We start from the raw sequence: 14,520 nt of genomic DNA, 5'->3' as shown, positions 1-14,520 counted from the left end.
AGGCGTGGGGTGAAGGGCGCACGGTGAGCACGGAGCGCTGCTGCGTTTGCGCATGCGCAAAACCTGGTCGGATAATATTCAAGGGGGGCGACGGCCGCGGCTCAGTGTTTGATGAAAAAATAAAAAACAGCGACAGCGCCGACATGTAACAAATTGGCGCCCCTGGCTGCAGCTGCACTCGCTCCTGCTGGAAATGTGTGATGAAAGGGGGGGGGGTGACATTCTGTAACCTGAATTTTAATAAAGATATAAAAAAATCACACTTTTTTGGGTTAATTTTTGTGTGAAATGCCCAAATAAAGAATGGGAACACAAAACAATGTTGTCACTAAGGTGACAGTTGGTTTAGTCGACAGACTTGATGCTTTCGTGAGGACATTTATTGCTAAATGCCAAAAACATCTGAAATATGGACAAAGTTGACGAGTTTGCATCAAGGAAGGCTAGAAAGGCTAGGTTTACTTAGTGTTTTCTGTTCTTAGTGTATTGGTACTGCAGTTATATTTATTTTAGCGTGTTATTAGTGTGATAAAAGATTTGTGCTTTATAATATATATTTTATATTATTTATTTAATATTGTGTTTGATTAAATATTTTCTACCTTACTGTATTTTTGCCATGCTGATGGTCTTTTATTTTTTATGTTCTGATAACTGTTATAATGGGGTGCAGAATTCTGATAAACATCTTTTTTTAAGTCAATTTCTTAGTTTCAATTTAATTCAATAAAAAACTTGTACAACTCCAAACAAGTTAGTTAATGGTCATTTAATCAATACTGCAGTTTAAAAGGTTCATATGAGATTTGGTTTATTTTGGAGTAGTTTTTAGTGGCTCCAGGTGTACCATTTAAAATTTTACAGCTTTCTTAACAGAGTTGTTGTTTGATTTTTTAAGCTGTTGTTCAGAAATGTTTCTTTGCCAGTGAAAACAAATTATGTTGACATGAGCATTGTAATAATGGATAGGAAAATAAGCAAAATTGTTTCATAGCAGTGCTATATATTTATTACAAACTTAACGTGAATATGTTTTTCAATATCAAACAAAGAAACAGTTGTGGATTTTACTTGATGGGCTTCTAGTAAAGTACTTCTGCCTGATAATAGTTACACTTACATCAGTGAGGCATGACACACAAGCTCCTGCTAAGATCATTGCATCTGCACAGCTGATCCACATCAATCAATAGAAACCCTGAGGACAAACTATGAATTTGCAATTTCTGATTTTTTATTTTATTTACATGGATCCGGATGAATACCTAGTCTCTCGTACGGGAGTAATGATGTCCATGTAGGGAAAATAGAATGGTCTGACCTGACTGAGACAGATCTTGATCAGTATTTTGCTCTGTCTGAAATGCCGAAATACCAAAAGATGTTGCAACATGTCAAAATATTAATTTCTGACCAAGGTGCTGAGTTATGTTCTTTGTATGACAGCATTGTGGAGTCACTCATTACCTCGAGTGACCTGCTCTGTGAGGCCAAGATGTACAAAATCAAGCCAGGCTTGAATGAGTATGTGGAGGAACTTCATGGTGAAGCGAGAAGAGCGTTCAAGGCTTGGGTTGAATCAGGCAAAATTAAACATGTATGGCCTGCAGACTCTACCCACCCTTGCCCTAGCCGCCCGCCTCTAAGCGCCACCGACCATGTCGCTTTCCGTCTCTTTGCACCATTGCCATCCTCGCCACCCACCTTTGACCAAGGCTGGTCAAAGCTGCATGTGACAAATTGATGTAAAAAAAATATTTTTTTTCAAAATGGCGGCTTTTCTTTGGGATTTATCTTCATAGCAACAAATTTATGTTTTGGTCGCCTGGGGATCCTGAACAGATGGATATAAGTTTTACATGAATCGGAAAAGTAAACAAGTTAATGTCCTTAGCAATAGAGGTTTTTTGCTAATTACGCCCACATTACTTATATGTTCGTATCCCCTGTTATTACAATTGTTTAATTCCAGCTACGGATGCATGCATCCCATTTTCTTTATTTTTCTTTTTTTAACTTGTTTTATATATATATATATATATATATATATATATATATATATATATATATATATATATATATATATAAAACGCCCCTTTCACCCTCTGCGGGTGGTTTCTCCTCCAAGCTCGGGTCCTCTACAATAGGCCCAGGAGCTTGAGGGTCCTGTGCAGTATCTTAGCTGTTCCTAGTACTGCGCTTTTGTGGACTGAGAGGTCTGAGGTCTTTCCAGGTATCTGTTGCAGCCACTCCTCCAGCTTGGGAGTTGCTGCCCCGAGTGCTCCAAATCACCACAGGCACCACTGTCACCTTCACTTTCCAGGCTTTCTTCAGTTCTTCTCTGAGTCCCTGGTATTTTCCAGTTTCTTATGTTCTTTCTTCCTGATGTTCCCATCGCATGGCACTGCCACATCCACCACAACAGCTTTCCTCTGTTCCATCCTATCAGTCTGGATCTGGAAGTCCCACAGGATCTTTGCCTTGTCATTCTCTACCACCTTCGGAGGTGTTTCCCATTTTGACCTTGGGGTTTCACTCCATATTCTGCACACATGTTCCTGTATATTATTCCAGCCACTTGATTGTGGCGCTCCATGTATGCTTTACCTGCCAGCATCTTACATCCTGCAGTTATGTGCTGGATTGTTTCAGGCGCCTCTTTGCACAACCCACACCTTGGGTCTTGTCTGGTGTGGTAGATCTGAGCCTCTATTGCTCTGGTGCTCAGGGCTTGTTCCTGAGCTGCCAGGATGAGCGCTTCAGTGCTGTCCTGTAGGCCAGCCCTTTCTAGTCATTGGTAGGACTTCTTGATATCAGCCACTTCAGTTATGGTCTGGTGGTACATCCCATGTAGGGGTTTGTCCTCCCATGAGGATCTGTCCTCCAGCACTGTATCCTCTGTTCTCCATTGCCTGAGACATTAACTGAGCACACTGTATGTTGGGGCCTTGAGCTTGATGTACTCATGGATCTTGGATGTTTCATCCTGGATAATGGCTTCTACCCTCACTAGTCTTTGTCCTCCGTCCTTGCGGCTAGCATACAGTCTCAGGGTGCTGAATTTGGGATGGAACCCTCCATGCATGGTGAGGGGCTTCCGTGTTTTAACATCCGTGGTCTGTATCTCTTCCTTTGGCCATCTTATTATTCCTGCAGGGTATCTGATAACTGGCAGTGCGTAGCTGTTTATTGCCCAGGTCTTGTTCTTGCCATTGAGCTGACTTCTCAGGACTTGCCTTACTCGTTGGAGGTATTTAGCTGTTGCAGCTTTCCTTGTTGCCTGCTCCAGGTTGCCATTTGCCTGCGGAATTCCAAGGTACTTGTAACTGTCCTCAATGTCTGCTATTGTTCCTTCTTGGAGTGAGACCCCTCCCGTGTGGACTACCTTGCCTCTCTTTGTCACCATCCGGTTGCATTTCTCGAGCCTGAATGACATCCCAATGTCAGTACTGAAGATCCTGGTAGTGTGGATCAGGGAGTCAATGTCACGCTCACTCTTAGCATATAGCCTGATGTCATCCATGTAGAAGAAGTGACTGATGTTGGCCCCATTTCTGAGTCGGTATCCATAGCCAGTCTTGATTATTTGGCTGAGGGGGTTCAGACCTATGCAGAACAGCAGTGGGGACAGTGCATCACCTCGGTATATCCCACATTTGATGGACACTTGTGCAAGTGGCTTCCTATTGGCTTCAAGGGTGGTTTTCCACAGCTTCATTGAGTTTCTTATGAAGGCTCTTAGACTCCTGTTGATATTGTACAGCTCCAAGCATTCAGTGATCCATGTGTGTGGCATTGAGTCATAGGCTTTCTTGTAATCAATTCAGGCTGTGCACAGGTTTGTGTGTCATGACCTGCAGTCTGGAGAGTTGGTGTTTGGCTCCTCTGGAGTCTCTGCCAATGCCCTTCTGTGTGTTGCTCATGTATTGATCCATGTGCCCATTTGTCTTGGTTCCAATGATGCCTGACATGAGCTTCCATGTTGTGGACATACAGGTTATTGGCCGATAGTTGGATGGGACTGCACCCTTTGAGGGATCCTTCTGGATTAGGATTGTTCGCCCTTCCGTTAACTATTTGGGGTGAGTCCCATCTCTTAGCAGCTGGTTCATTTGCGCTGCCAGGTGCTCGTGGAGTGCGGTGAGTTTCTTTAGCCAGTAGGCATGTATCATGTCAGGGCCCGGTGCTGTCCAGTTCTTCATACCTGAGACTCTTTCTTGGATGTCTGCCACTGTGATGGATACTGGATTCTTTTCAGAGAGGTGCATATATATATATATATATATATATATATATATATATATATATATATATATATATATATATATATATATATATGCACCTCTATTTCTAATGTCCACATGCAGAAAACTGTAATACGTAACTTTAAAGAATCAGACAGGATTGGTTATATATATATATATATATATATATATATATATATATATATATATATATATATATATATATATTTCTGAATTGTTTGTTTTGATTTTAGTTTAAAATGTTGCATCTTTTTATAACACGTCCTTTACAAAAACCATCATTATGGGGTCCTTCCTGGTGTTAACCAATCAGAATCACTCAAATAATACACGTGTGTGAATTATTCATGAGGTGATGCATTACCGGGATGTGTCAATAGGGGGTGCTATCACAATACACAAATCACACACAAACTCAGTTTTTTTGTGAATTATAAGGTCATCCCCTAAAACTTTGGATTCATGCGTTTTAGACCTACTTAAGCACCCTCCTAATGCTTTTCCATGTCATTTATTATGAGGACATGGGCTATGTCTTCATAATACAAAATGTCCCATTTGTGTGGTGAGTAAACTGGAAAAATGTCCTTACAAACCATAGTAACAAACACACACCCACACACACACACACACACACACACACACACATACAAACGCTCGCGCGGTGACAATATATCAGGTTAGTATCTATAAAACTGTGTAAGTATACTTAAAATTGTATCTTTTAACAGTAAAAAAAAGAAAAAATCAATATAAATCTACTTTCAACAACTATTACCTTTATTTTGCCACACAGAAACCCTGTTATAGTCTAAAACAGAAAGAAGCTTAAGTGCCTGAAATAAAAAATCTGTCATTCCTTATTTAAACTAGAAACATTTTGACCAACTGAACCATTTGATGCTGAGAAAAATAATTATATCAATAAATAATATTAAATGTAAATTGATCTGAAACATTAACACAGCAGCACCAATATATTTAACGTTTTTAGCCCGAAGAAATAGGTAAAAAACATTGTGCTGATTTTTTTTCTAAATTATGGGCTAGGGCTCCGCGTGCGCTGTTCCACCTCGCAGCCTCAGCCCACTATCCCTCCCCTCTCCTTCTCGTGTGTGACAGGAGACAGGAGCAGCTGCAGGGACAGCTGTTACAAAGTCTGTCATATAACAGATAATAGTAAACAATAGTGGCGCAGATTTTTTCCAAGCAGTGAGCCGCTGTCACAGCCCCCCCCCCGGTAAATTTGCGCCCGGACAATAGCCCAATAGCCCGTATTACCTGTGCCCAAAACTGCCACTACTGCATGCCCCTCCTGGCATCGCAGGGGGCGCGCCCCACTATTTGAGAAGCACTGCCAAATAGACAGATAATGTCTTACAAGGTTTCCATATTAAAGACATCTTGGATGAATTGTTTGTTGTTGTTCTTCTATACTTCCACTAATTGAAGAGGGAGACATTTTTGGACTCATACAAGGAAATTGAGAACATTTTCAAAAATTCAGAAAATTACCTTGCAAACACAGGTATTACGACTTAGTGAGATACAAGGGCGAGAATCTAACTAAGAATCACATGTTTTTCAGTATCTTTTGATCTCTTCTTCCTGTCTACAAAGGAGCCTATTGCTTCAGAAGAAACGAAGCTTGTTCTTTACTGCTCTACTATGTGTAGTTCCACGACTGTTTAGCCTAACAGTTTTATTAACAGTTTTTCTGACTTTATTGTAGTGTCCAGCTGTAAACTCGTTCTATTTCCAGCATCATCGGGAGTTCATGTGTAAAGCTGGTGGAGTCATAACTCGGCCCAAGCGGAGCTTCACTGACAGGCTAAATTTATACCTGAGACCTCCAGTATAATAAATGTCCTCTTCACATTGTTAAACATCTGTCTCTGACAGACTTGGATGCATCAGATAAGACCTCATTTATCCATGGAAGGTATAAAAATGTGTTCAGTATTAACAAATCATAAAAATGTCATAGCGATAACAAAACATGCATTAGACAGAAGAAAAAAAACGTTCCAAAACAGCTGATAAAAAGCCTTCAAAGAGCTGAAATTGCTTACACATCTCTGGATAATTAACGTGTTGATGTTTTGTAGCATCATCAGTGTAATTGATGAGAGACATTTTCTCTTCCAGTGTTTATGCTAATGCCATGAGACTCTGATTTAAACTAAGTCTCCAAGTACAAAAGGGGACAAACTTGAAAAAATGTGGACATTTGTTGATGGTAGATTATGTCTTGAATGTAACAGCTCAAGCCTTATGGGTGGATATGGACAAACCAATATGCAGGTGGCCCCCATGAAAATTTCAAGGTCATAGATCGCTTGGTGAGCCCGTAGAGCAAAAATGTTACACATTTCTTCTACGGGCATCCTCCAGGTGACGGGTCTGAGAAAAGAGAAAATCAGAGCTTAGTTTGTGTGGGTGTCCCATGGGCACTTGCGTAGTAAGTGCACACCCTGCGTCTGTACGTGCACTTTACTTATAACTAGAGCAGGGTTCACCAACCTTTTTGAGACCGAGGGCTATTTCATGGGCACCAAGTGGTATGAAGGGCGCCACTAAAAACCTCCTAGCCCCCCCCCCCCCCAAAAAAAAAAAAAAAAAAACACAATTTGAGGACTTCCTTTTGTGTGCCCTATTTTTATTTGCTCATTTTACACACAAAAACATGCATGAAACTCAGTTGCAGAGGGAGCCTAATTTCAAAACAGACTTTAGGTTGCAGCCAAACAAGATAAATATTTATTGAACACACTAAAGCTAAACTTTTAAACCTTTAAAACTTTAACTTAATTTTAACTTTTTAAACATAAATGTAAATAAAAACAGACAGGAATATTAATCCTCACATTAATGGATTACTCAACCACCTCAACCTATTCTCAAAATCTTTACATTACATGAATCATAAGAATGTCCAGAAATTGTGTAATTTTTTTGATCTATTTAAACTTTTGTAATAGACCCTTACTTTTAGTGATTATTTTTTAAGTTATATTTGTTTACATATTTGGGTTTTCTTTGTCTACCTTTATCTCAGAATTGATATTGTTGTCATTGACAGACATGCGGTGGTTGTTTGTTGAATATTTGCTTCAATAAAAAAAAAAAAGATTTTTTTTGGGTGCATTCCCTGCGGGCGCCACAAGGGGTGCTCGCGGGCGCACTGGCGCCCGCGGGCACAGGGTTGGTGACCCCTGAACTAGAGTATTGTGCAAGAGCACTATAGGACAACATCACCGGTATGTCATAAGTCCGTGCAATTTACAGTAGTCTTGCGAATACTTTGCAATTCACCAACCACGCGCACAACATATGTACATTGTTTTTTTCATGACGTCCCTTGACCTCATAGTGGAGCCAGTTAGGCTGATATTTCAGACAAATTGTGCAGTTTGTGGTACCAAATTTGCCATGGATGTACCTTAGGTTCCCCTCTTTCAGAAAAGCACAGTTGCCACGAGAAGAATTTAAAATAGCGGTCATTTGTAAAGATGGTGGTCATACACTTAATTCAATTCAATTCAATTCAATTTTATTTGTATAGCCCAGAATCACAACAACAGTCGTCTCGATGGGCTTCGAAGTAAAACATGAAATCAAAAGGATCACGAATACAAAGAGTTCAATAGGAAAATACTAAAATGAACTAACAAACTGACTAAGCTATACTGGCATCCCTGCCCTTAGACCCCCCTTCGCGGTAAGGAAAAACTCCCAAAAAAACCGGAAAAAACGAAGAAACCTCAGGGGTGCCCACATGAAGGAGGGATCCTCCCCCAGGACGGACAGGCGATTTACCAGAAATCTTAGAGAAGAATTAACTTATCTAAATCTACAACTACATATATAAAAGTCCAGCAGACGAGCTTCATCCAGCCGTGGTTGTGGGGACAGTCAAAGGCGCGAGTCGAGCCGGAGACAGGAACCACAGCCTGGTGACTAAACGCTCTACCTCCAACCGTACTTTTACTAATTCTAGGAACCACAAGCAGTCCTGCATTTTGCGAGCGAAGTGTTCTCATTGGATGGTAAGGGACTATGAGGTCCTTAATATAGGACGGGGCCAGTCCATGTAAGGCCTTATAGGTTAACAGGAGGATCTTGAACTTGATTCTGGATCAACTGGGAGCCAATGGAGCGAAACTAAACAGGAGTGATGTGATCTCTTCTGCTAGTTCCAGCTAACAATCTAGCTGCTGCGTTCTGAACAAGCTGGAGACTTCTTAAGGAACTCTTAGGACACGCTGCTAACAAGGAGTTACAGTAATCCAGCCTCAACGTAACAAATGCATGGATGAGTTTTTCAGCATCACTCTTAGAAAGTATATTTCTGATCTTAGCAAATTGTTGGAAAAATATTAAAAGTCTATTTACCCCAGTCTCAAAAATTTGGGCTGCTCATGAGCAAAATCCAGTCTTTAAACTTGAGGGGTACCCACAGAATATTTTTATATGTATATACAGCAATATACATATTCTAAAATCTGGGATCTGGGACCAACCACCCACCCACCCAGCCAGGTTCAGAGGAGGCCCCTCTACAGGGGCCCCTCCAGCACTGGGAGGCATAGGTGAGCCCGGCGTTGTGAGCCCAGGCCACAGGACAGACGTGCTCCACTGTACCGGGCGGCAGCCATTGGGGCTACCAGGTGCTGGACACTGAGAAATGGGAGGGCTCCAGTGGGGTGGGGCCCCACCTCTGCCAAGCAGCAGAAGCCCACCCCGGTGTCCCTCTGAGTTAGTGTGTGTTTGCTGCGTGTGCGGTGCCAACATGCAGTATGTGGTGTCTAAAGTGAGAGTTAAAATTGGGGGACGGACTGGTTAGAGATGAGCCCGGATGTTTCACTGTACCCCCCTCCATCAGACCATCCCCACAAGACCCTAGATGAATCAAGGTGTCTAATATGTGAGTAAAAGTGGAATGGCCGCCCTCCATTCCACTTTTACTATGTGCATGTTCCCAGAGCCCGAAGTGCATGTATGCAAAATTTGTTTGGGTGGGAGTGGGAAGGAGCAGGCGGATGGGCTAGAATAAAAAAAACCTGTGTTGTTTTTTAAGACATATTTTGTTGCACAGCAGGAACTCATTAGAAATTCGCCTCCGAGTTGTGGGCAAGACTGTTGGTGTGGAAGTAAGCTTATGATAAAATCTTAGCATTTCTATGTTTACCCTCTCTCCTGTTAGCTTATAGCTCCTCACAACCCCAGGATAACATTAACGCAGCAAAAAAACAATTGCAAGGCTTTTCAGAGCTATCAAGCCGATATCCAGTTTTGAGCCCGATGGTAGTTCAGACAAGAACATGAAGATGTTAATGAATCTATTTATCTGCAAGTGGATGCATCAGAATGGGAATGGAGAAGGGGGACTTTGGCCCATCCATGGCAGCTTCTCTGTCACAATCCTGAGCTTTTTCAAACCGTGGGTTTTCATCTTCTGCTGGTCCAACACGATTTGAGTAAAGAAATGCTCAAAATGTACTTCTAATCTTAAATTCTTTTGTTTAGGTCCTCCATCATGAGAAAAATGCTACAAGAACATGTTAAAAACACTAAAAACACAATTTCATTGTCTTATCTTAACATGTTCTGTTTTTGAAGTGATCTTTTTACGTCATTGTGAGTCAGAGTAGAATGGTGCTCCTAAAAACACTGGATATAAAAATGAGATTTTGTCATAGAAAAACCAAACTTCAGGCTTATTTGACAAATATTCTGATCAATCTGACTCCTAATTGTTCCATCTGTTTAGAATATCCCCAGTTGGGATTTTTATCTATTTTTTTGCTCCACTGTTATTCATCTTGTGCAATGAAAAGCATAAATATCTCAGTGGACTCTGACAACACCACAGCCAAACCGTTTTAGACCACACCACCGCCTTGACCAATCACATCTCAGAGCATTGAGGCCTGGCTGTATCCACTTGACCTCACCGTAGGACCTGTCCGGGGATGGAGGTTTGTTAAGTGTTGGGGTCATTGGGGAGTTTACCACAAACTCCCCACCAAATAGATTATCTGCTAGTGCTTCTTCATCGTTGTTTGTCAGAAAACATGCAAAGAGTAGACGAGCATCACCAGAACTGTCTCTAAACTTGGTCACCCATCAGTTATGAAAATATTTTCAACTGCTTTCTCACCACAGATGGTCTGCAGTCCCGCTAGACAGATTACTGCTGATTGCCTTAACTCCAACTAACCCAGTCTGTGCGTTTATGTGGCTCTGTGTGTTTGTCCCAAACTCTGAGGATTTGTTTGCGTGTCCTGGGTTGACTGATTGTATTTCTGACTGCGTGCGTCCATCCCGAGTCATATGTGAGCTTTGTCACAGTGGGGAATGCAACAGGCTTTAGATTTAAAGAGGAACACAGTTATAGGAACTCATCTAGTTAAACAAACTCAACCTACGGAATCATCTGTATTTCTAAACAACTGACATACCAAAAAGATTTGAGTTATGACAAAACTGCTGCATTGGTAAAAATGAATAAACTGCTGACCAATTGTTTACTTCTTGTAGTTTTTTAGTTACATATTTTGCTTTATATGTAAGCAGAATTTGTCATGTTTTATGAAAAATTTGTAAAGGTTGCCTTTCCACAGCCCTCTCAGAATTGCCTCATGTTGATGCTGCAGGACACTTTAAACCTCCTTTGTCAGTAAATCTAACACTGTGATAAACCAATCAGGCATCAGGGGCCATAAAAGTCTTATTCTCCAGATGAAATTATTAAATGTGTGTACTGTGCTGTTTATGGGAAGTAAAATCTCATCACCTTGCATTTACAAGAATGTTGTTTCTGACTGTGGAGGTGACACAGCTGGCTTTAATAAATATTAATACTCTGCAGCAGTGGATGCAGTTTTTTTTCTCTCAAAACGTATTTTTGTTTTTGTTTTTAATAATGTTTTGCAATAGCATACATTAACATCACCTGGGTTCTAAGTGAAACCTAAGCTGCTTCTCTCTTTTAAAATGTTTGTCAGTGGACTTTGTCATTCAAAAATGAACTTTAAAAAAAAAAGTCTGACAGAAATCCATTTCATAATCTGGTTCCTTTAATACTCTGGTTATAGAAACCAAGTTTGAGATCTGGCTCATATTTAAGAAATCAGGTTTCACAAGAAACTAGATTGTAATCGGATTACTTGGGAGAAAATAATATACTTCTCCAAAACAAAGAAACTGATACTTTTACTGAAGTACTGCCAGAGGCCAAATGGTTTGACCTGCAGAACAATATTCACCTCTGTCTGTTTATGAATGTACTTTTGTCCATCGGTGTTTCTATTCTGAGAAAATGGTTGGTTTTACTCTCAAAACCATGTTTAGTCCTGGTTTTATCCAATCAGAATGAACCTGCCGTCAATAGGAGGGGCACCCCAAAAATCGGTTTGTGGTAAACGGGCAGCGAGATGCCACAGAGGCAAAAAGGCTTGTCTAGGATATCCAGCAAACTTTATGGACAAGCACAAACGTTTAACAAGCTTTAACAAGGTTTAGAAATAGTTAGTCTTAAAAAGTGCAAAGTGACGAACTAAAACTTTTGGGAGAAAGTGAAGGGAGTTTTAATTAAAAGTAGTTCAAAGGTTGTTATAGTGAGGACCATGACAAATGCAATGCAAACGCAGCCCAGTGCCTTCCTTGTGTGTCCTGTTGACCTCTGTGTGTGATCCTGCTGTGGAGACTTGCCCATTTCATTAGCATGTTGCAGCAGTGAGCCTGGCTTTAGAGACAATATCCCTGTCAGCAGATTAATCTAATACCTCACCACACAAACACACACAGACACACAAATATATACACAAATGTACAGAAGAGCACATAGAGAGGCAGAGGACAATATGTGCTGAAGTTGAAAGAAAAAGTCCACTGCAGAGGATACAAACACACCCAACACACATGCAGCTTAGGTTAATGCTTTATTACATCCTCCCAGTTACACATGTGCACAAAGTACACAACTAATATCTGTGCTGTCCCACGACCTACTTTCCCTCAGTCCTGCTTTGCTTTTTGGCATTGATGTGCGCTCTGCAACTGGAGCTGAAGGGCTGCAGGTCTCCTATGACTCTGACGCTTCAGGAGGAGGAATTCCTGCAAAACTCGATTAGTTTAGACTTTAAGAAGTCATCCTTTGACTCTAAACGAAGGCCGGAAGTTTGTAAATTTAAAATAAACTTTTTTTCAGGTTGAAGAGAATTCTTCCTGTAAACATTAGAGGTCACTATTCCAACTTCAGGCTTATTCTGTCCGAATCATTAATTCAGAGATGAACACATGTTTTGGATTGAGGTGAGATTTGTTTTGTGCACAAAATATCTGAGGATAGCTTAAGGGGATGATGCAGGAATATTTGTGGAGTCAGTCTGCGTTTGTCAGAGTATTGTATACATGAAATTACTACTTCCACAGGAGAAGGGTATTCTTCTTGTTTCCATCGGACTTGCCTGAAAGCACGGCGAGCACTTCAGACTCCTCGTCCGTTTTAGCAGAGACTAATTTTAGTCTCCTCCTCGCGTGTCTAGGAGTGAACAGTGTAATGTCACTATACATAACTTCTTATAGGTATAATACTCTGGAAACTGAAACTAAAACTGGAAATGTTACTCCTAAATGTAGACACTTTCCACATAAATACAAACTAGTTTTTTACGTTTTCTGTTAATGAAAGAAAAACCCACAATGGTCATTAAAAACTAGAACTTTACTGAAGTGATAGTAGAAAAAAAATGACTAAAAACTAACCAGTGAAAGCCAGACATTGCTTTTAAAACTGTTCAACATCATTATTAAATAAAAACTAATGAAAAAGGCCAGGACTAAAATGATGATCCCCTTGAATATAATAGTTTGTTTAGCAAACTACCGGTAATCACTCAATCCGTGATTTCTGCTCCTGTCTGTAGATATTTTGGTTTTCTGAGAGCAAACTGCTTCATTTCCAGTTTGAAGGGTTTCCTCTCTCTAGATGGCTTCTTGTTGCAGCTCCTATCATGAATTTTCAGTGAGGTTTCGATCAGGGCTTTTTAGACTTCAGAATAGTTCCATGTTTAGTTCAAAGCCATTGTTTGGTGTTTTAAACGTTGGACGACTCACAACTTTCCACTGAGATTGAGCTTTCTGACTCTACTGTTGCACTCTAGAAAGCTTTTATTTTGAAGTGTCAATGAGCTTGCACAGAATCAAGTCCATTGAATGGATATGGGAATTGGACTGAGTGACCCCCTCCTTTTGGCGTTCCAAACAGGAAGTGCCTGCTGGTTCCAAGAAGCCAAAATCTCATAGACTTCTATTGAGAACTCAACAGGTATAACTCAGCCATTCTGTTTGTGAGAAAAAACAATTGTTGCTTTGCCTTTTTTAACACGTTCTTTCTAGAATGTGGACTCATGTTGAGAGTTTGAAAGGTTTGATGGACAGATTCTCCTGAGCTCATTTTCAAGTGGTAGGGGTGTGACCTTCCAACAACCTCACTCCTGATTGGCGTGAGTGGTTGCTATAGAAATGGTTGTCTGGTTCCAACATGGTGGCATCCATGTTGCCAAAAAAATTCCGACTGACTTGACTTTCTTTTGTTGGAGCTGGAAGTAAGTCATTTTCTATGGGTGACGTCACACTCACTCACTCCATGTCTCATATACAGTCAATGTTCAAATGCAGCTAAGCAGTTCCGGACCAAACACCAGCCTCCTCCATGTTTCACTGTAAAGTGTTTGAGTCTGTCAACTCAGAGTTGATGTGTGTCTTCCCAAACTCCTCATCTATCCAAAGAACGTTGCTCCAGAAGCTTCTTCTTGGCTGATTAGTGTGCATTGTAGGAAACTCCAGTCTGGCTTTTTAGATTTGCTTTTACCACTGTTGTCCTCTTTGGTTTTAGCACAAATGACAGGGCATCTGTTTTTTTTTTTCCTATCTATGCATTTCATCATTTCTGTAAGGAGTTTGATAAATCTTTGCACATTCTTTATTGCTTTGTCTACAATGCTTGAAATCAATCAGTCAATCAAAATCTCCTTTTCAAATCAAATCAAATCAATCAAAATCTCTTTTTCTGGGGAAGCACAAGGAATGGGTCAGCTGATGGGCAAAATGGCTTTGTGGGGGTTTGCAAGCCAGTTGTTCCTCTTTGCACTTTTGGGTTGGAATGCTCATTCCTCTCCTATTAAAGATTTGAGCCAACAGGATCATCTTGAGGGGAATTACAAAATGTGGCTGAGTTCTGACCATC

At 40.7% G+C, this 14,520-nt stretch overlaps 1 protein-coding gene across 2 annotated transcripts in view; it reads left to right on the top strand.

Moving 5' to 3' along the window:
* Positions 1 to 14,520, top strand: part of ranbp10 (RAN binding protein 10) — a 57,843-nt gene that overhangs the window by 29,845 nt on the left and 13,478 nt on the right.

The sequence above is a fragment of the Oryzias latipes genome, chromosome 6, assembly GCF_053564925.1.
Source record: "Oryzias latipes strain Hd-rR chromosome 6, Olatipes_Hd-rR_3.1".
NCBI classification, from domain to species: Eukaryota; Metazoa; Chordata; class Actinopteri; order Beloniformes; family Adrianichthyidae; genus Oryzias; species Oryzias latipes.
This window is presented reverse-complemented; position numbering and strand designations above follow the sequence as displayed.